General features: G+C 40.9%; 1 long non-coding RNA gene across 1 annotated transcript; it reads right to left on the bottom strand.

The window, feature by feature from the left end:
- Nucleotides 1-4,777: 4,777 nt before the first annotated feature.
- On the bottom strand, nt 4,778-23,430 carry LOC108638807. Its single transcript, XR_001920079.1, has 3 exons — nt 23,281-23,430; nt 22,283-22,337; nt 4,778-4,871 (listed from the first exon to the last, which is right to left on the bottom strand). It is a non-coding gene; the product is annotated as an uncharacterized LOC108638807 (long non-coding RNA).
- Between the last annotated feature and the right edge of the window lie 481 nt (nt 23,431-23,911).

Here is a 23,911-nt window from a genome sequence, read left to right as displayed (position 1 = left end):
GAACCATGACATCACCAGAATGAAGGGCTTCTGGTAGCCTTGCTCCCATCTTTATTCATTTGCAATTGTTGACTTCTACTCCAAAGTTCATTTCTATTTCCTGCTTGGACATTAGCACTGGGTTGTACAAGAATGCTCGTTTTCCAACTTCAGTGGCTGTTTCAGTTCTGACTCAGCAGCCCCTTGGGACTGACTCATCATTCAGCTGTAGGTGTGCCCTGACAGTTAATCCTCCATTTTGGTCCCATGAATGAAAGGCCAGTGGGTCAGGAAAGTACTCACCACCCAGTGCTGATGGGGTCAGTGTGGATGGAGCCTGGGCTGGCACATGGAAGGAGGGAGCAGCACTGCTCTCTGCACATTGATCAATGTCTTCCATTTCTTTCTTTCTGATCTTGCCTGTACAGAAGTAGGTTTTGCCGGAGTTTTATGGAAAGCAAAATACCGATGAGGCCAGGTTTACTTGGGATGCTTCTGACAGCAAGCTGGAAATAGAAAGAGGAAACAGAATTTCAATCAGCAACCCTGGTTAATGGCATCTGCCTACTATTTGTTTGCAAACTCTGAAGTCCAGGGGTCTCCTTGAATCCCCAGCTTCTCCTGGTTCCTGCTGACAGCATTTTCTGACTCTGCTTTGTGCCATTAGCATCTGGGGAGAAAACTGCAGGCCTTTCATTTCAGAGGAAGGCTCATTACAATTATCCGTGCCTCTGTCACCTCGGGATCTGATTATGGTGCTGGGGTTGCACCTTGCAATCGTTACAATTAAGACTTAATGAAGTGAGTAACTACAGAGTCCTGCAGTTACTCCCCACAAACTTACTGCAGCTACCTTTATCAGAGGAATAGCTACCACCCAATTTTTATGATTTTTAAATAGTGAAACCTCATATTTGGAGCTTGTTCTATAAAACCCCACACAGCTGGGACTGTGAAAGCCAAGGCAGCTCACCTTCCCTGTCACAATACAGACTGGATGAGCTTGCTGTTGACTGAAGATGGGTGTAGGTCAAAGAAAAAAAACCGAAACAACAAAATTCAATGCTTTTTGGGCTGGAAAATAAGGAAATCCTGGACAACAACTGTGTGGGGAGGCCTATGCTCCCTTCCATGCTGAATCCCAGTCCCACACTTTATGACAGAGCAAGTATGCAGGTGCAGGCAGCCAGTGTGCCTGAGCCAGCCCACTCCAGCATTGCAGGAGATCCATGGCTACTCCGTGGTTTGTCCCACTGTGCATTAAGGATGTACCTGACCTAAGCCAGAAGAATAAAGTGAAATACGGAACAAACTGACACTTTAATGGCTTCTTGCCACCTTTGCTTAAAATGGAGTGTACATGTGTGCAGACACACTTGCCAATCCTGTGCTGCCTTGCTAGTAACAAATAGTGATTGGTTCCTTTACTTTTCTTAGACATGGATCAAGACAGATTTGGGGGTAAAATGGAAGGTAATAGAGAGTTTATCTGCTTTCAATTTTCTTTCTTTCCCCTTTGCCCCCAATTTATTTACCTCTGTCTTCCTAATCGCTGGGAGATTATTATGTCTGAATCATCAGACTTGAAGAACCATATGCCATTTCCCCTTAAATGACAGATGAGATATTTATCTTTATTGTTGTAGGGAGTCTCCTATCCACATCTGCAGGTCAGTTGAGGATAATTTGTCTTCTGATATTTTTGATAGACTATCAATGCGAGCTGGCTGGAGCCAATCATGGCCCTTTGGTGTCATGGACAGAGGAGAACAAAGAAGTTCTTGTAGCTTGGCACCAGAAGCTCCAGGACTCTTGTCCTCAGTAAAGAGACCAGCTGCCTCATGGAAGGTGTGGAAGAAAATGCTAAAACTGCTTATCCATGAAAGTAATAAACTAAAACCTTTTTTAAAAAGATACTTATTTCAGTGTCCTGCTCTACTCTGAAATATTTTGGCAAATGTGACCATGGCTTTGAACATGGTACTGGTAGCCTCTATGATTTTGCTTGGTACACAGGGGTTGCAGGAAGTATTTCTAAAATGCCTAGTGCTTTAGAAAGACAGAGATTTATAGTAGCAAGAGGCAAGGGGGATGAAGTTAGGAATAAGTTACTTGCTGATGTGCTAACACTGTAGAGGTGGGGGGATGAGAATTAGGTTTTGAATTTGGGAGTTCAAGATGAAGAGGCTGAAAGCTCAAGGCTGCCAAGTGGAGCTGTGCACATTTTTGTCATCTGATTATAGACACTGGGCCTCTTCGGGGAGGTCCACTTCAGTGACTGCTGGGAGAGAAGAATCCATTTGCAGTATGTGGACTGTAGAGAGAGCTGTGCAAGTCAAGGAGAGCTCTCTGCAGTGAGAAATGCCACACATTCGCTGCAGTCATCAGTAGAGACGTGCTAGATTCCTTGGGAAAAAAATGCAGGAATATTCACTTTTACAGTTGTTATTCAATTCCTTTCTGGAATTGTCTTTAGTGTTGTTGTCTTTAGTGTTTGCTTTCCTGAGACTCCTCTCCAGGTTTTAGTTAGTGAGCTGAATATTAATTGTTTTCTACCTTCGTTGTCCATGTTGGTCAGACCTGCAATAGGAAGGATTGTCAGAAACAAGGCATTCAAGTATTGGAATGTCTGTCATGACTGGAGACAAACCAGAAAAAGTCATAAAATCACAGAATGGCTGAGGTGGGAAGGGACCTCTGGAGGTCATCTGGTCCAAACCTCCTGCTGAAGAGTTGGTTGCTCAGGACCACGTTCAGAAGGACCAGGTTTTGATCTCCAAGGATGGAGACTCCACAACCTCTCTGGGCAACCTGTGCCAGTGCTTGGCCACCCTCACAGTGAAAAAGTTTTTCCATTTGTTCATTTTTTGACTTCCACTCAAGTCCTTCCTAGGGAAGGAGAGCAAAGAAGAAATATACTGCTTATAACCACTTTCATAGAAAATCCAGCTATTCTCTGTTCCTCTTATCCTCACAAAAATGTATGTAGATGAAATCACTTCCATGTCATTTGCAGCACCAAAGTGTTCCTAAGTACAGACTTAGCTTGGTGACCTTGTAGTGAATGTCGGCAGTCAGTTAGCACTGGCACTGGAGCTATTTAGGAAGTAATGAGTTGGCACAGCACACTAACTTCTGGAATAACTGGGAGCTTTAATGTCTGCTGCATGCCCCACATTGTGGTATAATTTAGGGAAGAGAGTGAGTCACTCCTACTGCTTCCAAGTGCAGCCCAAGATACGGAGTTTGTCTTCACTAAGAACATCTCAGACTTATCTATGTGTTTCTTCCCTGCTGTGCTTCACCCTCACTTGTCTACACCGACAGATAGCTCAGGATCTACCTCTTCAACTGAAGAAGACCAGCTATCTGTAGTTATACACAAACACTGACACTGAGGTAAACGTTGTAGAAATTATCTAGAGTCATAACAACAGTGGCAAAATGGTATTTCACAAACCCACTGATCTGAAGTAGGTCATGAGTTGCTGACAGTTGTCTCTCCATGAATGGGCTAAGAAGAATGCTTATTGGGCCCTCTTTCTATTTGTAAGAGCCTGAGTGGTAGGAAAGCTCAACCCTCCTCAATTCTGAGGGGACACAGGGTCTGGTATCTCAGTCCTGGGGCTCCCCAGATCCCACACTTGGAAATGAGAATAGATAAGCAACGCCCTTTGTTTCTTGGAAGTGATGCTGGTTATTTGGCACAGACAGCATCCAAAGGTGTCCAGGTCTTTGGGGAAAAGACAGACAGAGTATTATAAGCAGTGGGTTTTAATTCCTCTGAGCAACAGAAAATTGGAATAGGAGTTCCTTGGGGAGCAACTCCTCCCACCTAGGGAAGGCACCAGCATGTGTCAACTGCTCCTGTCACTTATTTTGTACAAAGCAAATTTCAGTCAGAAGCACCTGCTTTACATGAACAATTCAGCAAGAGAAACTGGGAGAAAGTTTGTTTCTGTTCATAAGGATGGGGTTTAGGCCTTCCCTTCCTTTATTTGGTAAAACCTGGCACTTGTCATCAAGAAATGAAGGCACAGAACAGACAAACTGTTTCATGTGGGAAAGCAGAAAGGATGTCTGGATGCTCACAGTTCCTTTCAGCACTCCCCGCTCTTTGCAGCATGACCTTGAGTAGTTACTGGAATGCGCCAGTAACTCAGTGTGTTGGCAACCCTCCAGTTACAGGCACGACCTCCAGTAGGTATCAATCCTGCACAAATCTGTATCTTTGTTTCGTGCTCTCAAATCAAGACCAATCTCCCACCCGATTCCTCTGTGAAGATCCAAATATACACCTGTGAGGAGCACACAGCTTCAGTCTGAGGCAGCTTCTGAGAAAGACAGACTACTTCCTTCACTGACTTTGTTCTCTTGTGTCAACAAATCAAATCTGAATTTGCTCAGTTTAAATATATTTTCAGAAAAATTCACTGTTGGGTACATCCTATTACACAAATGTCTGAAAATCAAAGGAAAAATGATTACAAAAGGCTCCTATCTTCTCATTTTTTTACTGTTGCTTCTCTCTTTGAAATCTTTCACATGCAGATGTTGATGATTTGTCAAGCACACAAAAAACAGCTCTGTTTCTGCAGATGCAGGGAAACAGAATATCTAAGGAAATTGCGGAGAGTGAAGCAAATGAAAGATCTTTTTCAATAACATGCAAGGTTACAGAAAACAAAGATATTCATGAACCTTGTAAAATGGAATGCAAAGAAGTGAGATTGTACTTACTTTAACAAGAGAGCTTTCTTTCCTGTCTTTGTATTTAACCTCAAATTATTTTTGTTGCCTCCCATGGCAACAAATTCAATCCTTTGTAAACATATTTGCCTTTTGTGAGTAATATCTCTTACAGTAAAACATATGACACTTATTGTCAAGACCTGTAAAGGAGATACAGATAAAAATTCAAGGAAGGTAAAAAATAGCTGGTTTATTATACCATGTGTTCAGCACACCAAACTACAAACTGTTTAACCTCTTGTCTCTAGTCTGCTCTTCAGGTCAGCATGCATTTGAAGTGCTGCCAAGATTACATACTCCTTTTGCATGGACTAGAGATTGCTCAGTAGTGACCTCTCTGCCCAGTTACAGACTGGACTGAAAAATGACTGCATGTTGCTAGGGATTTCTACCTCATCCTACTTGGCTGCCTACTAAGAAAGACCATACAGGAAGTGATTACCAAGAGGTTGTTAGATGCCTTTCAAGAAACAGCATGAAAGAACAACTTCAGCTGGTGCAAACTGTGTTTGGTTTACTTCCAGGCAGATGCCTACGTAGGTAAGAGAAACACCAAGAGCAACATGTTTGATCCGTGGGATTGCAGCACTGCTGGGGAACAGGAGGAATGAGACAGCAGGGAAATTTGTCCATCTGACACGGGTGGATGGCTGAGGCAAAGTACTGCATCAACACAGCAGTTCTGGGCTGGTAGATCCTCAGGTCTCCACAGTATGCATGGGTTTTTTGGACTGGGCATCATTGCACCATGCACTGCTGAAGGTGTGCCACTGTGCTTCAGTGGCTGTAAATTTGGTGTCCTTGGCAGAAGCTTCAAAGTAAAGAAGTCCTCCTTTTTGCTTCTGACTCTTTGTGATGAAAAGGTTATTTCGAAGATCTTTCCTTGCTTAGTTCTCAATTCCTCTGTTGACACCTGAGATTTATGATAAGACACATGGGGTCATGAGCAGCTCAGGGAGTAAAAAGAACCCTGTCCTGGCAAGAGAGGTGGTTTCTGACGAGAAAGACCACACATTGTGCTGAGCCCTCTCAGCTCCTCTCCTTGATGCAATCCATGCCCAGAGATAGGATGGAGCAATGATGCAGATCTATACCTCTGCAGTAAGAGATGGTGCTGGCTGTGAGAGGAGCAGAGCTGGACTTCAGTGAGTTCTCACCTGTTTAACTTGCTAATAAATTGTATCATTATGGTGGGCCAAGCAGTGACTTGGAGCCCTGTGGGTAGGAAACAGACCTGCAAATACCAAAGACTACTGCTGCAAATTGTGAGGAGGGAAGAGTGAATGGGGAGGAAAAGTGGCCAAAGAGCTATTCTCTACATGGATGGGAAGGAATCTAAGCCAACTATCAAATTAGAGGAAAGGATGTCTTTCTCTTTATTTATATGTGCTTTCCTGCTGTGTTCTGAGCTTCTGACTGCATTCACTTCCCTCAGGGAAGATATCCCTCTTTGTAAACAACTTCAGGGAATGCAGTCAGATGTTCTGGACACACAGTAGTTGCATTCAGTCTTCTGGGGTCTCAGGATGCAGGTTTAGCCCATTCTATTACTTGTTTGGTTGCTCTAAGAACCCCAAACCATAACCACCTGATAGCATGGCAATGTAGCCAAATATTCCCAAGACAGTAGTGGAATACACAGCGGATTCAGTAAAAACCTTTGCAGAGTTCAGGCACTGCATATTTCCTCATAAGATTTGCATCTTACTCCATTGTGTGGTTGAGGATAATGGAAGTTTGAGACAGTGTTTTCAGGCAGTTTCTGTTCTAGTACTGCTGCGCAGTTCTGAGAGGACTTTTCACTCTGAATCCCACATTATCTATGCCCCTAGAATTGCAAGAAAAATGTGCTTAAGAAAACTGCAAAACAGTAAACATTGGACATTGTCACGTCTGATTTTCCTGACTACTGGTCTAGTTTATGCTCCCAAAGACCAGCCATTTATCTCCTCCTGGCTGTTAAAGCTCCTTTTCTCTCTTGTTCCCTTTTCCCACAGCTCTTTCACCCTACAATTGGTGTGGAGAGCTAAGACGAAAGACAGAAAAAAATGGATGGAAGAGAAAAAGATGAAAGACTTTCACCAGGAATTTCTTGTTGAAAGAAATGTGAGGTATCTCTGTGGTATGAGGGTAAGAAGGTATTTCAAGAAGTCTTCCTGTCTTTGTCTTTATTGTCTGTCATAGGTATTACTTGCAGGTGAGTGAAGCAGAATTATAGTGTTAGTCTGAATTTTTTCCTGGGACTACAACCTTCATGGGGTGGTAGCATTCAAATGGGGCTGACTTTGCTCAGTCTCTGCCAGCCCCACCTCTAGTCCCATTCCAACAGCTGTCTGAGCCATGTGAGTGTTTTTCAGCAAACTAACCCCCACTGGCACTTCTTGCCCCCTCTCTAATGATTTGATTAACAGGCTTGATTGAGCAACATCATCTTCTCAGAGCAGCCTCACATCACTGGGAGGGTGCAATGGCTAGTTTCCAAGCCATGCAGCATGGAGCACTAGGGCATAACAGCCAGCTTACAGAATCGTCCTGATACGCAATGACGAAGGAAGCAGGGACATTAGTCACAAGCAGACCAGGGCTTTGACAGTGACAGCTGATGATCTACAGCAACTGCATTTGGTTTGCAGTCAGTTCATGCTACACTTCAGATGTTTATATGTCTTTTAGAGATTTTTTGTCTTCTTCCTTTTTTTTTTTTTTTAATTATATCCACGGAATTATGCACATTGTTCCAGTTGCTGTGGATATACCAGACTGAAAAATTGTTCTCTTTCAAATCCCCGGTGGCCTGTTAAACCCCCAACAAGCAGCGAGGATTAATTCCTCCCCAGATAAGATTTTCCTAAACCCTAACAGATAATTTGTTTGAAGTTTAATTTTAGTCTGTTATTACACACACAGGGGCCTTATCTTCATGCAGAGTTGTTAACAAAATTAAACAAGACTCTGCAAACAGGAGAGGGAAGCATAGAAGAGCCCTAGCACCTGAGTGAAACTCAGGGTTAATGGAACTAATGGTAGGCTTATGCAGCACTGGCAAGTCCGAGTCCTCAAGGAACCTGTGATTTGTTATGTTCTTGCATGTATGACCCATGCAACTAAGGTACATCCTTAGATGGGATCCCATGATACTCAAGCCACCTCTGCTGTGGTCCATGTCAGGGTACCTATTCCCTGCCCTTCCTTCTAGTTAACAGAATGCCTCACTGCAGGGCTTCCCAACCCTTGCCCATCTCCCTGCATTGCAGCAGCTCTGGGTTTGCTCCCTTAGATGCCAAAGAAGGTATAGCAGCAGTGCACAGTGGAACAAAGAAGAGAAGAAAAGCAAGGCCATGTCACATTTTTTGTAATCCTTTGAAATGTAAACTGTATTAGTGGGACCACTGGTTGAAGTCTATCCTAATTGCTTTGCACTGTGGATCCATATCCCCACTAGTGGGCTGAACTCTTCCCTTCTGTCCACCCTGACACAGGAACTGGGGGACAATGTCACATCCTCATTGCACCGCTCTGTAAATAGGATTTGGGCCTTCACTCTCAAGGTGTCTGAACATTTTAGCACTGCACTCTGCTCCTGGTCAGGGTGATGTTTAAGGGAACATCTAGAATGCTGCCATTTTTATGCTATGTGACCTCAGTCGACAATGTCTGAATCAGAGCTCAGCTGAGAATGTCATATTTTGTATACAGTCTTGTCTTTATAAAATCAAGATTGTTTTTAGGCAGTGCTCTGGAAGCCTCCCTTCCCCAACTGCAGTGTGTGTAAAAATCCCAGATCTAGAAAAGGGAAAAGGGACTACAATTACTAGTGACTTTAATCAAGCTGGAAAAATAACAACACTGCCACTCTCTATCTTTAAATCAGTTCTTTCTTCTTTAGCACCACTAGCACCACCTGGGTCCCTCTTGCAAGTACATGACTAATTCTGCCGCACTGGAGCTGAGGGGGTTACTTGGAGCTCTTCAATTTTGGCATACAGTTAGGCCTCGGGATAGGATGGTGAAGACCTAAGTTGCATTTCCTACTCTTCCCCCATCCTTAGGTCCATGATCAAGTCACTTAGGGCTAAACTGATGGGAACGTCAGAGGGATGCCAATATGTCCCTTGGGCATCCAGCCAAAGAGCCTGGGGGCTGCCCTGACCCCTCACATAGCTCACAGGTAGAAGCAGGCACCTCAGAAGGGATGAGAAATTGTAGTGGCCATCCACAAACCACTCTATGAGGTTTCCACACCCAAGATGCAAAGCAAAGCACTAAGTGTGGATTTTAGCATTAGTCTCACTCTACCTTGGTTCCCAACCTTAACCTTTGATAATTATATTTCCTAATCATCCAGATGTATTAGCAACATAGTCATCTAATTTATTATTTACCTATGGATATAAAAGTAACTATTACTAATAGAATTCCTAATTTTTAAAGAAAAGATCATAATTCAGACTCTCTTTGTAATTCAGTTAAACAAAAATTAAGCAAGTCAGTCTAGAGTAAGATAATGCAGTAGTCTGCCTTCCACACACTCTACCTATATGTTCACTAGTACATTTATAGCTGTTAACTAGCTACTTCAGTGGTTACAGGTCTGCCACATATGTTTTAAGGACAAGGTAAAAAAGAGTGACTATCACTAGTTCCTCATATTTCTCATAAACATGAAAAATCTAGTATATTTCTACCACAGAAATGAAGACTTGTTAATTCTTGTAAAGGAGGAGTCATAAAGCCTCAAGACATGGGAAATCCTGTATCTGAACACCAAGATGATGCATCAATAAAACCTATTGAATTCAGCCATTACTTTTGATAATGGAGAATTGACTGTATAATTTAATTTAGGGCAGCCTGCAAAAAGAAGCTGTAATAGCCAGAAAATGCCTTCATTCTTCTTGCCTTATAATATGGGTAGGTCTGTGTAGGGTTAGATGGAACAGAGAATAATTTTTCTCCTGTTTAAATACTGCACAGCAAAAGAACAAGAGGCAACAGACACGAATTGGTGTAATGGACATTCTGGTTAGATAGAATCACAGAATGGGTAAGGTTGGAAGGGACCACAATGGAAGGGACCATTTTCTTCTCTCAACAGATAGAAGAAAGTAAATCCATTCAGCATGGGGAGACACTGCACTGTGTTGCCCAAGGAGGTTGTGGGATCTCCGTCCTTGGAGACACTCAGAACTAGACCTCACAAAGCCCTGGTAACCTGACCTGACTTTGACATTTGCCATGCTTTGGGCAAGGTGTCGGACTAAATTACCTCCAGAGGTCCCTTTAGCCTCAGTTATTCTATGATGTTATGATAGACACAGAAGTGCCTTTGGCGCATTAATTGACAAGTTTTTATATTACCAAGAGGGAGCAACATGTTTTAATTCATGGACATGAATACACACATATGCTGAAGGTCTAAAGGCAGACAAAACACCACATAGGCTTCAAATATCTACATGCAGTTTCACAATTTCAGAGAGCAGCCTCCTGCTCTGGGTCATGAGTGTAGCTGTTCCCTAGAGGTTAGACCACATCTTTGTAAAGTGTCTCATAGACTGAGTTGTTTAGGTACAAGTAAAATTGGAGGTAAGTTGTTCAAAATTATATTTTCAGGATTTCTGCTTGCACTAATTTGGAGAGCTTTTTTTTTTCCTCTGGAAAGTGTATACTACCTCCAAATAGACTAGACAGTGCTATGTTCCTCTAAGAGGTCATTAAAATTAGGTCAGTTCTTAAGAGGTTATTAGCAGCAGGTCACATTTTCAAATTATTTGTATCATAATATTTTCCACAAATTAATTTTGATTTTTTTCTTTTCATTTACAAAATGACCTATTTTGATACCAAAACTATTTAAAAATTGTGTATATTCGAGTTTCTGTGAAAACATTAAAGCAAATATACCACTGCATGTGTGCTCCTCCTCAGCTTGCACAGTCATGCCAGCTTATTTGCTGTAAACAGTAACAGCATGTTGTAACTTCATACTGCGAAAAGGAAAAAAGCATTTTCAACAGTGGCCTGAGTAAGATTGTAAACAACGTAACAAGCTGTGGAAAAACTAAAGTGATGCTCTTTTGCTGAACAAAGACCTCTAAACACAGATAAACAAGGTGAGGTACCTGGGTATCAATATGTCTAGTGCAGATAGGGATTGAATCTACATTTCTCTGCTATGGAACTACACTTCCCCCATGAGATGCAAAGCATGCCTTTCATAGACTGAAAGCCATTCTGATTCAGACTAAACATTATAACTCATTCTCATTAAAAGTGATTTAGGTAATTTAGATTAGTCTTAGGTAATTTAGATCTCCAAATCCCGAGCAAGGAAAATACTTTCTTCTTTCCACCACCTTGCTTTCATACCACCTCTAAACAGTCAGTAAACGTGAGCTAGTGGAAACTCGTCATTCAGAGACAAGGAGGAAAAAAATCCCTGAATATTGTGACTCTGCTGAGTAGATGACAGGGCAACAGGTAAATTCCAGATAATTGGATTGCCAGTTGTGTTGATATCAAGACTGATTTCTCTTTATTGCAATCACTTGTCATATCATTGAAACTTTTTTTATAATTTATTTTTTACTTCTGCACTAGTCTAAATTTTGGTATTTTTTCACTATTAGACACATAGATTCAGGAATGGAATTATGGGGAACATTCCTTCTCATAGTTCAACTTCACACGTTGTTTAGAGTCATAGCTAAGCAGAAGTGCTGCTAGTTTTTATGAGGAATCTAGTCCTTATGGACTGCACAGTCACTGGACAGTCAACTATGTTTTCCTGAAAGCACACTTCAGTAAATCTTCATGCCAACAGAGCTCTGGGATCAATCATGCTGACCAAATAAACCATATGTACAGATCTTTTGGGTACGATCCAAAAGAACCTTAGACGTTCTGGAAGGTAAGTTCAAAACTCTCACCCTAATGTGGGGTCACCTTTAACAACTTTATTTACGGAAGCAAAATTCTCTCTGATCGAGAGCATGGTCTTGAAATCTATAATGGGATCTGATTTGTGTGGTTTGATTTCATCTGAGGTTTTAAGACTGTTAGTTCTTATTTCTTCTTGCTATTGATTTGTGTTCCCTTACAGAATAAGCAAAAGATTCACTTACATGAATAACCCCTGAGGCTTGAAATGCCCCAATACTCTAATAGAACACCTCATTTCTATTTAGTTTTTGTAGCAATGTTTTTTTCCCCACTGGTTGCTAACTCCTTTCATCCTAACATTATGACAGTGTAAAACTTGGGAGCTGATTCAAAACCCTCCCTTAAAAAAAAGGAAAATGGTAGCTGTACTGGCAGATATGAACTCAACAGGGGATGCAATAGAGGGATTCACTCCCACATTGCCTCTTGCTGGTTTGGTCACACCAATACAGCCCTGCTGCCAACAATATGGCTGTGGAAGAACATCTCAGGTGGAACCTGCATGGGACAGCTCTTTACCACTTATGCAGATAAGCCATAAGGTAAATGCTATCCTGTGGACTCCTCAACTTCATGAAGTTTTTCCTTCTTTTTATCATAAATTACTTTTGCCAATATCATTTGCTAATATGCTTAGTTACTGTAAAATTCAGTAAAAGTATGGTATGTGTTGAACAGATCCTTGAGTGGGGAATGCTTAACAAAACTGCCAATACCACTGCTGCTCACCTGGAGCCCAAAAATTGTGAGTCAGACCCCAGAAAAGTCACAAAACCCTGTCATTTTTCACTTACACATAGGATCAGGTAACACTCCTGATTCTGTGTGTAGTTTGCAGTGTGCAGCTTGCTCTTCCATCCCAGGACCCCTGCACATGGGCTGAGAAGCTTGGTCTCCATTGCTCTCCTGAGAATCTGCCTCTCCTCTCCTGTACTGCTTTCTCCTGTTGCTTTGGAGGTGTTTAGTGCCTGCACTCAGACTTCCTTGCTGGCATGTAATGCCCCATTTCTTTGACTCTGCTTGGGAACACACTTTCAGCCCAGCTTGGTGTTTCTCAAGTTGTTCACGCGCCCTTTGTGAGTTGTTCAGGAGCTGGTTCTTCTACCTCTGATTGGCTGCCTTTTAGTGTTTGAAAGAATTAAATCCACCATCACTCGTCCTCTTCCTCTATATTGTGCCTGTCCTTCATCCCATGTGCTGCTTGGCAAGGAGGCATTCCCCACTGAGCCTTTCTGCATTCTGCAGCTGTGGAGCAGCACCACTACCTGACCTGCTCCATGTGCTTGGACTTGCCAAGCTTTGCATCACATGCTTTAACACACCTCTTGCCACTGTGAATAGAGGGTAGCCCAGCTCCCCGAATCAGAATATAACGCACCACCAGTAGTTCATTCTGGTATATGAAGGCAAGAACCATCCTCTGGCTTTTTCCAAAGGAATAGCTTCCTTTTTTGTTTTCATTTTCCTTTTCTTTTTTTGTCTGTTGAGGTGGAACCAGTATTGTCCTCATATGTTAAACTGTTCCCATTATATTCTCAGATGGATGTTCAATGCACTTGGCTTAGCTCAAGCCTACACCTTTTACATCCTTGACTTTATATGGTTGGTATTTATCTTGTTTGGTCAATTCTTGTCCTGGCATTAGCTGGCATTTTTCAAAATCCTGTCTCACATACCCAACCCACACTCCTGGGGTGAATTCTCTGGGAGAGCCATGGACTGATCTGCTGGACCCAGCTCTTTCGCTCCTGGGAAAGGCAATGGCACACTGACAGATCCATGTTTGTCACACCCAGCCTCTGCTTACACCCTGGTCTGACTGTGTGGCTCAGTCTGCTGCTGGTAGTTACTCTTGTGGTCTGACTTTACCCTTGGCTTGTGTTACTGGAGGCTCATGTTGGGTGTGCTGTAGTTCCTTGCAAGAGCTCTGCAATGGCTTCTGATCCAACTGCAAATGTAGCTCATGCCCAAAAGTAGCTGCCAGATGAAGAGCAGAGACAGCAGTCCTCCTTGACCTCATTTATGAAATGGGAGCCATGGATGGGCCAGATACAGATCTGCGGATTCAGGAGAGGAAAGCCTCTCCAATCTGGATTTTTATCATTGTGAACTAGTCCTTCAATTGGGCCCTGCTCAAAGGCAGAATCACAAAATAAAGTCAGATAGAAAAAGGGCCCACCTAGAGTCAAAAGGTAGAAAGAAAAATAAAATATAAAGAGAAGGAGAAAGATACAATGCAAAAAAATTTGGAAAAATTAGAGTAGATTCATTGTAAAGAGGAAGGTGAAAGGGAAAATTACTCAGTAGGCCAATAAATAGTATGTTCTCAGGTTCTAGTTGTCCTTCAGTTAAACTTTTATGATTTTATTTAGAGTTAAGAGAAGGAAGGTGGACTTGTCGGCACATAACAAGCTACCTTTTTGGATCACAGTGACTTCCTTAGATCTTGCAGCTCTAAGGATAATATTTTCTGTATTACTTCTGGGCTATCTCTATAGTACTCAATTCTGATGTAGCTATGCCACAGCATGCAAAATCTTTAATAACTCCTGTTTCAAAAGGAAGGATTGAAACCTTGGCCTTTCTAAGGTCAATGAAAAAACTCTATTTCACTTCAGTGAGAATTCAGGATTTCATCTCAGACATGGAGTTTGTTCAATACTGAGAGCTCTGTGAACCTCAGGTCATCGCCAAAGCCAAATCTTGGGATTCAGGTGTTTTTTCCCTAGAAACTAATGTAAGTTGGCAGGAGTTTCTCCCATTTCTTATAAGTGGAGAGGCTGCTCCAGGGTTAGTATAAAATAAGCCGCAATTCTTTTTACTTTGAAGAAGAATTTCTCTGTGTGGTGTAGCAGGGGCAGGTTTCACAAAGGTGATTAGAAAACAAGAATTTGTATACAGGACTTTCAATGAGGACGTTATCTCCTCTAATCCGAGAATTCTCTCTTTTTTCCTGGCTTGGGGTGCACAGTGCTTTACAGACAAACACAAAGGCAAAACAGCCATGTGCTCTGAATAACTTACATTCAAATTAGATTGACAACATAATGAAAGCTGAATAATGTTATATTTGGAAGTCATTGATAGAAATCATCCTCAGCTCGTATCTTGAAAGGATAGTAGGATGAGTGGTTATCTATGCCTCTGCTACTCTGCTTCTTTCACAGTCATTTTCTTTTCTCATCTTGCCTGGCACTCTTCAAAAATAGCCTCTTTAAGATATGAAATTTATCTTTATTCTTCAAAAAAAAAAATCCTCCTAACTTTCTGGATGGACTCTTATAATGCTCTGATAATGTTTTAGAGTTGGTGTACTCAAATCCTCACTGATTTCCAGGATGGGTCTTAAATCACACATTATATACCCTTATCCACCAATACTCTGCTTTGGATTTACAGTTCCAGTTAAAGTTAGATCTGTGAAGGAAGATGACATCTTGCTGCTGCCCATCCTTTTAAAACACCAAATCGATTTAAGGTTTTAACTTATTGTTATAGTTTATCCTGAACCTTCTGAATCAGTTCATTGAATTTTAGCTGTAGCTATATAAAATTCTATATAGTGAAATTGTTTGGCCATACTGAGAATGTCTATGTCATGATCCATCACTGACACTAACTGCCAGCAATAAAGAAATCCTCCTTTATTCTCCATTCATTTAAGTGGCTCTCTAATACTACTATTGAATACCAGGAGTATATCTTACTAGGTTTTAATTTTTTTATTCTTCTTTTAAGGAGCACTTAATATTTACCTGAGATGCACTTCATTGTTGAGTGTCTTCTGTAGCTGTCAAAAAGAGGCACTGGAAACACCCAACGAAATACAGACTTGTAAGACTGACTGTAGTGGCGAGCAAGATAATGGAAACATTTATAAGGCAGATTACAATTCAGTTAGAAATGTGATTTAGCAAAGGGAAAGCTGCATGGTTCTACTAAAGAAGATCATGTATGACAAATGTATTAGGGTCATTTCAAGGCATCGCTGAATTGATAAATATGAAATCGTTGACATAATTCATCCAGATTTCAGGAAAGTATTTGTTACAGACTGTACAGGAGATCGATTTACAAGGTCAGAAAGCTGAGCATAGGGGACAATGGAATACAAATCGGTTGAGGCACAAGAAACAGATGGTGTCAGTAAAATGAAACAATTCAGGGTGCGATGAGGTACGGATATGCCTGAATACTGAATACCACATGATTCAGGTCCCAAATCATTTGTTGCACTAGGAATGTGGGCATGGGCAGGTCTTCAATGCTTTGCAATGAAGAGATTTGCAAACCTCTCTGGGGTGATTGATTGAAAACAACCGTGAAAATGCAAATCATCGTGGAGAAACACATGCAGTAATCGCACTTCTGAAGTCCTCTATGGACAGCAGAAAAATGCCTAAAATTCACAGGTGATTAACCACTTCTACCTGCTTTTTAACACCATCTGTGCACCTTGTTAAAAACCAAATTGAAACAGATATATTTTCCTGGTGTCAGAATCTGCCCAACCACTGAAGTTGAAAAAAATGACATTGTGCTGTTAGTAAAACCCATGCAAAGCGCACCAGTGTTCCGAGGCTGGAGAACACACTCTCCATCAGCAGAATGTCCAAGGAAGTGCTTAATAACCAGGCTTGGACTTCTTTGTTCTTACTGTGTGGACTTTTTGTTTCTGGAACAGACTAAAGAACAGAGTAGAACTGAGCACAAATATGACTGAGCACAGCAAGCTCATAGAAAGGTCGTAAAAACTATCAATGTTCCACCAAAATCTCATTACTTGTGTACACAAATTGGCTCAAACACGAAAAAGCAAGAGGCCACATTACTCATAATACTCCGAGAGATGATTGTGTTATTGCTTCTTTTAAAGCAGAAAGGCTAGACATACTAAAGTCTCGATGGGAATTGGGCTCCTCATGGCATTTAAAGTTCCACCATCATCTTCTAGCACTGAAGTTGCTTAAAGCGAGTGATCCTTTTGGACTCCACCTCCAGTGATGAAAGCACCAATTAATTTTATTTATTCCAGTCTTCAAATGTATGTATTTCTGTAAAGCAAAGATGCTTCTACTTAACAAGAATCATGATATAAAACCTTTCAGTCCACAATGGAGATAATCCTTCATGGAGGAAATAATTCTGACAAAAACACATAGAGTCTGACCTATTCAGCTGAGATCTGAGTATTTTTGGCTCCTTATCTTTGGATACAGGTAACCACACCAAATTACTAGTGCACACCCTCAAAACTACACCTTGTGCTCTGCTGGTAGGTTTCAGGAATCTAACTTGCAAAAGCAAGTAGATGTAAAACAGGTGGCTAAAGAAACTACCATAGGTACACATAGCATATACAAATTAATTGAAATCCATTTTCATTCATTTCAGTACAGCTGGCTTAAAATTGTGATTCAGAAGCTGTTTCATAATTTTTATTTGTCCCTACCAGCTGCCTCTAGAGGACAAGGCAAGGGCCAGGGAGAGTACACACTTCAGCCTGTGATTTCTGCCCAGTGCTGAATACAAGTCAGAGCCCCCAGCCCTTATTTGATCTAGTTTTATGGAACTGTGCTTGGTACTGACTGTTTGGTGCTTCCACCATTTGTCAGAGCAAATAAATAAACTTACTATCCACATATGACCTCTCACTAGGAGCAGGAGATTATATTTTAAATTGATTCAGTGACCAATAATCACGAAGAAAAAACACCTTTCTTGGTGAAAGGAGCTTATTTTAAAAATAAACAGTAATGAACCAAAAATAAAATAAAAAGGTATGAAATTCAAAGGTAAAACAAGCAGCAACTAATAAATTAAAGGCATAAATCTACTTTCAGTGGAATACTAACTTAAAAGATCATAATCTAATCAGTTATATGTATAGGCCAAGTGAAATTCTGGAATAACCTTACAATGGTAATAATGACAGAGTTGTGGGTTTGATCCCCATACAGGCTATTCACTTAAGAGTTGGATTCAATGATCTTTTTGGGTCCCTTCCAACTCAGAATATTGTGTAATTCTGTGATTCTGTAATATCTACACCTTGTCCAAAGTAGTTTAAGGGGAAGAATATATTTGCAAAGTGCTCCTAAGCACCCTGGTAGTACTAGATATAAGATCATGTAACATTGAACAATTAGAAGTCACACAAGAAGAGAACCAGGTGTTGTCTCCAATACAAGAAATCAGCAGAGAAAAAGAAAAGAGACAGTCCCTCTAGGACAGTATCTACTTCAATGGCTCCTGTGATAATTACAGAGTTCAGTTTCTTTCCATTTGATTCAAACCCAAAGCATAGAAACAGATGCATAAATTTCTTCTTGTTGTACTTTTGTAACTCGGCATTTATGTGAAGAGGGGGAGGTTATATCCTTTCTGCTACAGTCTTATCTGGGATGTGGAAGTAAAGCTTCAGCTCCTTGATCCAGTTGCTTTTACCAACTGGAAAAGTTTCTAGGTGAGCATTCTTTTATCTCCTAAACTTCACTTAGAAAACGCTGAGGCTGTAGCCCAAAAGTCTGCATAATTTGAGCATAAAACAGAGAAACTTCAGCTCAATGTCTCTGTGTGGTGCCAGTGCCCATTCTAAAGCATGCACTACAGATTTGATGAGATATTTCCTCATGAACCCAGAGAAAATGCACACCAAAGCTGTGTCTACCATCCAATCCATTTTGTTTTTTTCCAGACTGACATTTTCAAATGGAAAATTATTTTCGTATGATATTCTCAACAAGTTCTGTTTCAATTTCATGTTTTTGCTCTTCATCAGTGGGCTTTCTTTCTTTATACCCTCTAAATTGACTAGAAATTACAGGATCAAGGTGGCTGTACTTTATGTTCCCCATCTCGTCCTTTTTTTACAGTCTGCTGAGTATTGACCACATATGTAAAGTGATGGTCTTTGTGCTGAACAGTCTGCTATCGTCACAGCAATAAATGTCTTTGCAATGGTCTGACAGTTTTCAGGGATTTGACATACCCCACCAGTTGAAAAATGAACTTACAAGTCTGAAAAACCACTCATATGTCAGATCTGATGGCAGTACTAGGTCACTCTTCAATTTCATAGTAGCAGAAAGTAATCTGAGTACCCCAGTTGGATTTTTTAGTAAAATTAACTACTTTTTATATTTTTCTAGTGCACTCAGAGGAACAGAAATTGCAGTACATGTTTCCTTAATATCCATCAGTTGTGCCTGTCTGAGCCACTTGACAAAATATTTTCTCTGACCTTATATTGGATTTTTAGTTACATCAATAGCAAGAAAATTTTAAGAAAAATAATAATGATGCAGGAGGGCCGTGAGAGACTTTCCAGTGTCTTGAGAGACTATCTTGACAGGAGGAGTTTGATGCCTCTGGGAAAACAGAATTCATTTACACTAATTCTATATATATAACTGTAATGATAAGGCCTTGAAACAGTCTTTGAGATGTTGCACTTGCTTTCTTTACTGCTGTCTTTTAGTTCCTACTGAGTTGTTCTTATTCTTAGGTTATGGGGAAGAGCCACAGATTCTGCTGGTGAACATTATTCATAATCCCTACACAGTTATCTACTATCTCTATCAGAGACAACAGAGCCAAACTTTTCCAATATAGTCTAGATCAAACCAATTAATTTTATAGATACTTTTAGAGAACTTAAAGACTTCTTATCCAAGTTGGATTTGAACTGTCCCCAGCATCTTCTGGAGCCTCATCCAGCCTGGTGTCCCTGAGGGACTTCACTGAAGACCATGCTCGGTGTCAGGCTAAGTATGTCCAGAAAAGAGAGTGTTTGAACTGAATAGTTCTGTATAATTGGTGTTTGCTAGCAATATCTGAGGGTTGGTTACCTGCTCTAACACCTGTATCTTCCATCCAACCCATTTTTTGAGCATTTCAGCCCTAAGCAATCTAGGAAGAACCCAATCAGCTGTTTTCCAATGAAGATTTCTCTATTGCCTGAGGCTAAAGATTTCTCTACGCAGATATATGCCTAAGAGTTAGATGCTGCAACACCACAGGATTTTGGAGAAACCAGGCTTTAAAACAATATTATTCAAAGCACTTGCATACAATGTTATGCATAATATATTACTCCCAGAAAATCTATGCAACAGAACACTCCTGACTTTGGATTTTCAATCACTCAGAAAACCTCAGTTAGGAGAGGTTTTTTTTGTTATATGTGTTCACTCATTTAAAAATTATTTTGTTTTCAAACTTGCAGTCTCTCCTCTGCCCCACCAACTTACAGCTTTCCCCTCAATGCTTTCCATGAGCATCCTGCCCACCCACTCACTGCACTCCCTCCTCTTGACTGCTGCTTTCCTTTGGTTTTAACCTCCTTTGGCCAGACCTCATTACCAAGCTCCATCCAAGAGCTGGTTTGTGCAGATCACAGTCTGTTCCTGTCTCTTACCCCAAATTCTCTTTTTTCCACTCTCTCTCTGTAAGAGAGACTCTACTCTGACCTCCAGTGTTCGGTTGCACCAGCCAAGTTATAAAATAGCTTTAAAAAACAAAAAGAAAATAATGGCTGTCCCCGATTTTAATATTACAGGCAGCATCTAATACACAAAGGAAAGCAATACATTGAAGGTCCAAACCATTTGAAAAGGAAAAGAGAAACACCAGCACTTTAACGATCTTTGTTGATTGCCTAAGATGCGTCCTTCACGGACTTGACTGGCCACAAAAGGATTCAACATAAATGAATAACTGCTAAACTGCTTCTGATCTGCAGATCATATTGTCCTGCTGACAGATCATGCATGTGAAGTAGAAGAGCTGATACAGGATAGTGAAACCAGCAATGAACCTGAGAAAATTGAGAAGGCGTGGCTGGAATATAAATGGACAAAAAGCAGCCTCTAAAAAAGGAAAGGCAAAAGCAAAGGATAGAAAACAAATAGGGGAACAGATAAAAGCTAAAAGTAATGGTATCCTCCACAAGCATAGTATACTTCCTCCAAAATGTGTGCATGAGGGTTTGAATGTGTGTTTATCATCAGATTAGCACCAACATGAAATAGAATAATGCTAATATAAATTACCAAAAGTACTCAAATGGATGTGTTATGTATGATAGGTTATATCCTCATTCAGAGGTATTCCTTGATTAAATGGAACCCCGAAACATCCGTAGAGAGTCAAACTGAATCATCCTTCAGTGGACAAGCATTACATGTTTTCATTATATTTCAATTATACAGCCTGTCCAGGTCTTAAGGATTTACGCTGGCTTTTTACTCTTACATTTCTTTAGAGTTAGACATGGATGTAATGATGAAGTTAGTGCAGTAGATAGATGCTGACAAAAATAAGGAGCAAAATTTGCAGTGATCCATTCAGTGGCTTACCTATGGATACAAGCTCAGACTGTTTTTTTTCTTAATGTATGACAAAGACACTGATTTCTAAAAGCTGTGTTTTAAAACTATTGATTAAATCTCTTGCAAGTGAAAACTGTTTCTTAAATCTCCTACATATGTCTACCTGAGTAGTTGTATCAACAAGCCACAGTAGCTTGGATCTGACTCTGAATGCATAATTGTCTAGGCCAATAAAAAATGTTTTTTAGAAAGTCTGAATCCTTCTTAATGAAATGTAGAAAATGCTTAGAGAAGTGGAGGGTAATCTGGTGAAAAGACAGATGAACTCAAGATACCAAGGAAAAGATTGATCACAAAGCAGAATTGCAGAGAAGGAAGATGAAACACTAGAAGTAGATAACTTTATCTAGTGAACATATAGAGGAAGAAAGCAAAGATAACAGATCTAGAGACAAAGAGAACGGGATGGTAGCTGGAGAGGAAGGTTGAGATTTTTTTTGTCTCAGATGTTCAATGACAATACTGTACTCTTCTGATGTTGGCAAGGTGATGGTGCAAAAGAAGTTACTGCAGCAGGTAGGAACAGAGCCAAGACATCCTGTTAGTTTTGCAATTAAAACAGTCGACTGGTAGTCCTGAAACCTGCAATTTCACTCCCTGGTTGTGTTTGTAACTTCAGTTTTCCTAGGCAAGTTTCCTATCTATAAACTAGGGTGATAGTACTTCTTTTCTATCGTCTTCTTTACTTGTTTGTCTGAGTTATGACAGTAACTGTATCTCAGTACGTTCCTGCCTAGAGGCTGACAGAGTAACCTGGTCCAGACTGGGACCCTTACACAGGAGCATCTCAGGAACCACTGGTAAGTGAGGCAGAGAGGATCAGGAAAGATGATGAAGCTGCCAAAAGTCTTGATATCAGGCACTAGAAGTGATTACTTAAAAATACATATTTGGGTCCTTTTGTTTCCTTTCTGATCATATCAAGTGTACTCAAGGCACATTTCAGCTTATTTTTTATTTATTCCCTTGAATCTTTCTTTTACTTCAAAAGAAAGCGGTTATTCTCATCCAACAGCTTGGGCTTTCTGAAAAACACCAGCTCTTATCAACCTTTTGATAAAATCATAAGAGCTGGAAACATTGAGAGTTCCTTTTGTTTTAATAACCTCTCTTTCATGAATATTTACTTCTCATTTGAATACTTATCATCAATAAAAATTAAAACCTTATGTTTGTGAGGAGGGTGAGCAGATTTGGGATTAAAATGACTGACATACCTCAATAATAGGAGCTGTTTCTGCAAGAGCATTCTGAGTCCAGAGTGCTACACGACTGAAAAAACAGGAGAGAAATTTGGTTCATCTACACTAGCAGTTGTATAGCTCTAACTATTAACAACACTAAGAAAATGATTGAGTTTCTAAGATCACTAACAATCCTTTTAATCAATGGCTTAAATTATAGTTCTGGCTAATTTAATTTTAATTATTTGCTATTTACCTTTGCAAACATGATGCCGTTTTCAGAAATGGTGTTCTGTGAGGACATGCAGGATTGTGATATATCACACATGTGACAACATAAACCACAAAAAATATGAACAAAGAGGAAAGACAAATGTACTCTCTAGAGCATTAAAGTTACAGAATGCCTAGAGATGAGGAACAGCTAATATAGGAGGATATGGGCTACAAACTGGAGCAAATGTCTGTTTGATTTATAATTTGCAGATAAAATGTATAAACTTTCTAATTATCAAATTGAAGTTCCATACTAAAGCTAGCTGCTCTCCTGGACTTTTTTTTTGGTGTTGTTGTTTTTTTGTTTTAATATGGACATAACCACAGGCATTTATTAAACGTGATAATCTTCCATTCAAAGAGACCTCCTACTGAGTTCAGATGTGACCTATGTTTCTTCCCATATAAGCCGTCAAGTAAGCACCGGGAAAAGAAAAGTTGTCAGTGGCGAGGCCAACATTCCTTGCTCAAAGGGATGCGAAGTTGTCAAAGGAGGCTCTCGAAGCCAGTTTAGAAAACAAAAGGACACTGTGCCTAGATGCCAGAGCACAAACAAATCTTAACAGTGGGTAAATTGTGGTGAGCAATGAGGCATGCATATTTTAACGTGTTGTCTTGTGCTGTTTGTGCTGTTATTTAAAACAAAGAGTACTTGTGAGTTAAACTGCTCAAATGCTCCATGCAATTACACTTGCACTCTGCCTGGAAAACATAAGTCCTGGGGACACTCGCCGTGTTAGTACAATAAAGATCACCTGTTATGTGCCTCAGGGTAGATCTAGTCCGTGGGGATGGACGTTCCTTCAGCTCTGGCTGCAGAGGGTATGGCTTGAGCAGAGGGATCAGGAAGGGGCAGGAGCGCCCTGTGGGTGCCGTGCTTCGGTTTTAGTGCTGATGGGGAGTGAATGTCTGTGGTAGTGGGGTGAAAAAGAAGCTAGATCAAGTCCTGGGACATTACGTTATTTACACCTCCCCGAACTGAGCGAGAACAAAGATCTGTGCCCAACGTGGGCAGTGTTCCACCATCATATTTTGAGAAAATGGTTTTCTATCTCCTTGTCCTGCTGCTATGTCTTACCTTACACACACAACACAAGCGTGTACATAACTTGCAAGGGGTTTGTTACACATATATAGGAATATAGTCTCCCTGATGTCCGCCGCCTCATCGACCAGTCCTGACGGAGGCCTGGCTGCCCAGAGCCTGGGACGGCAGCAGTGCCCAGCTGTTACACTGGAGGAGCACGTCAGGAGAGGAGGGCCCTTCTCTGGGACACGCACCCGGACACTCCCGCACAGCCCTCGGCAGGTGCCGCTCGGGCCCCGCCGCTCTTGCCCCGCGGACCGGCCCTCCTGCCCGGGCACCAGCAGGCCGGTGCTGCCGGT

This window comes from Manacus vitellinus, unplaced genomic scaffold, assembly GCF_001715985.3.
Source record: "Manacus vitellinus isolate BGI_N305 unplaced genomic scaffold, ASM171598v3 scaffold_0_pilon, whole genome shotgun sequence".
In the NCBI taxonomy this organism is placed as follows: Eukaryota; Metazoa; Chordata; class Aves; order Passeriformes; family Pipridae; genus Manacus; species Manacus vitellinus.
This window is presented reverse-complemented; position numbering and strand designations above follow the sequence as displayed.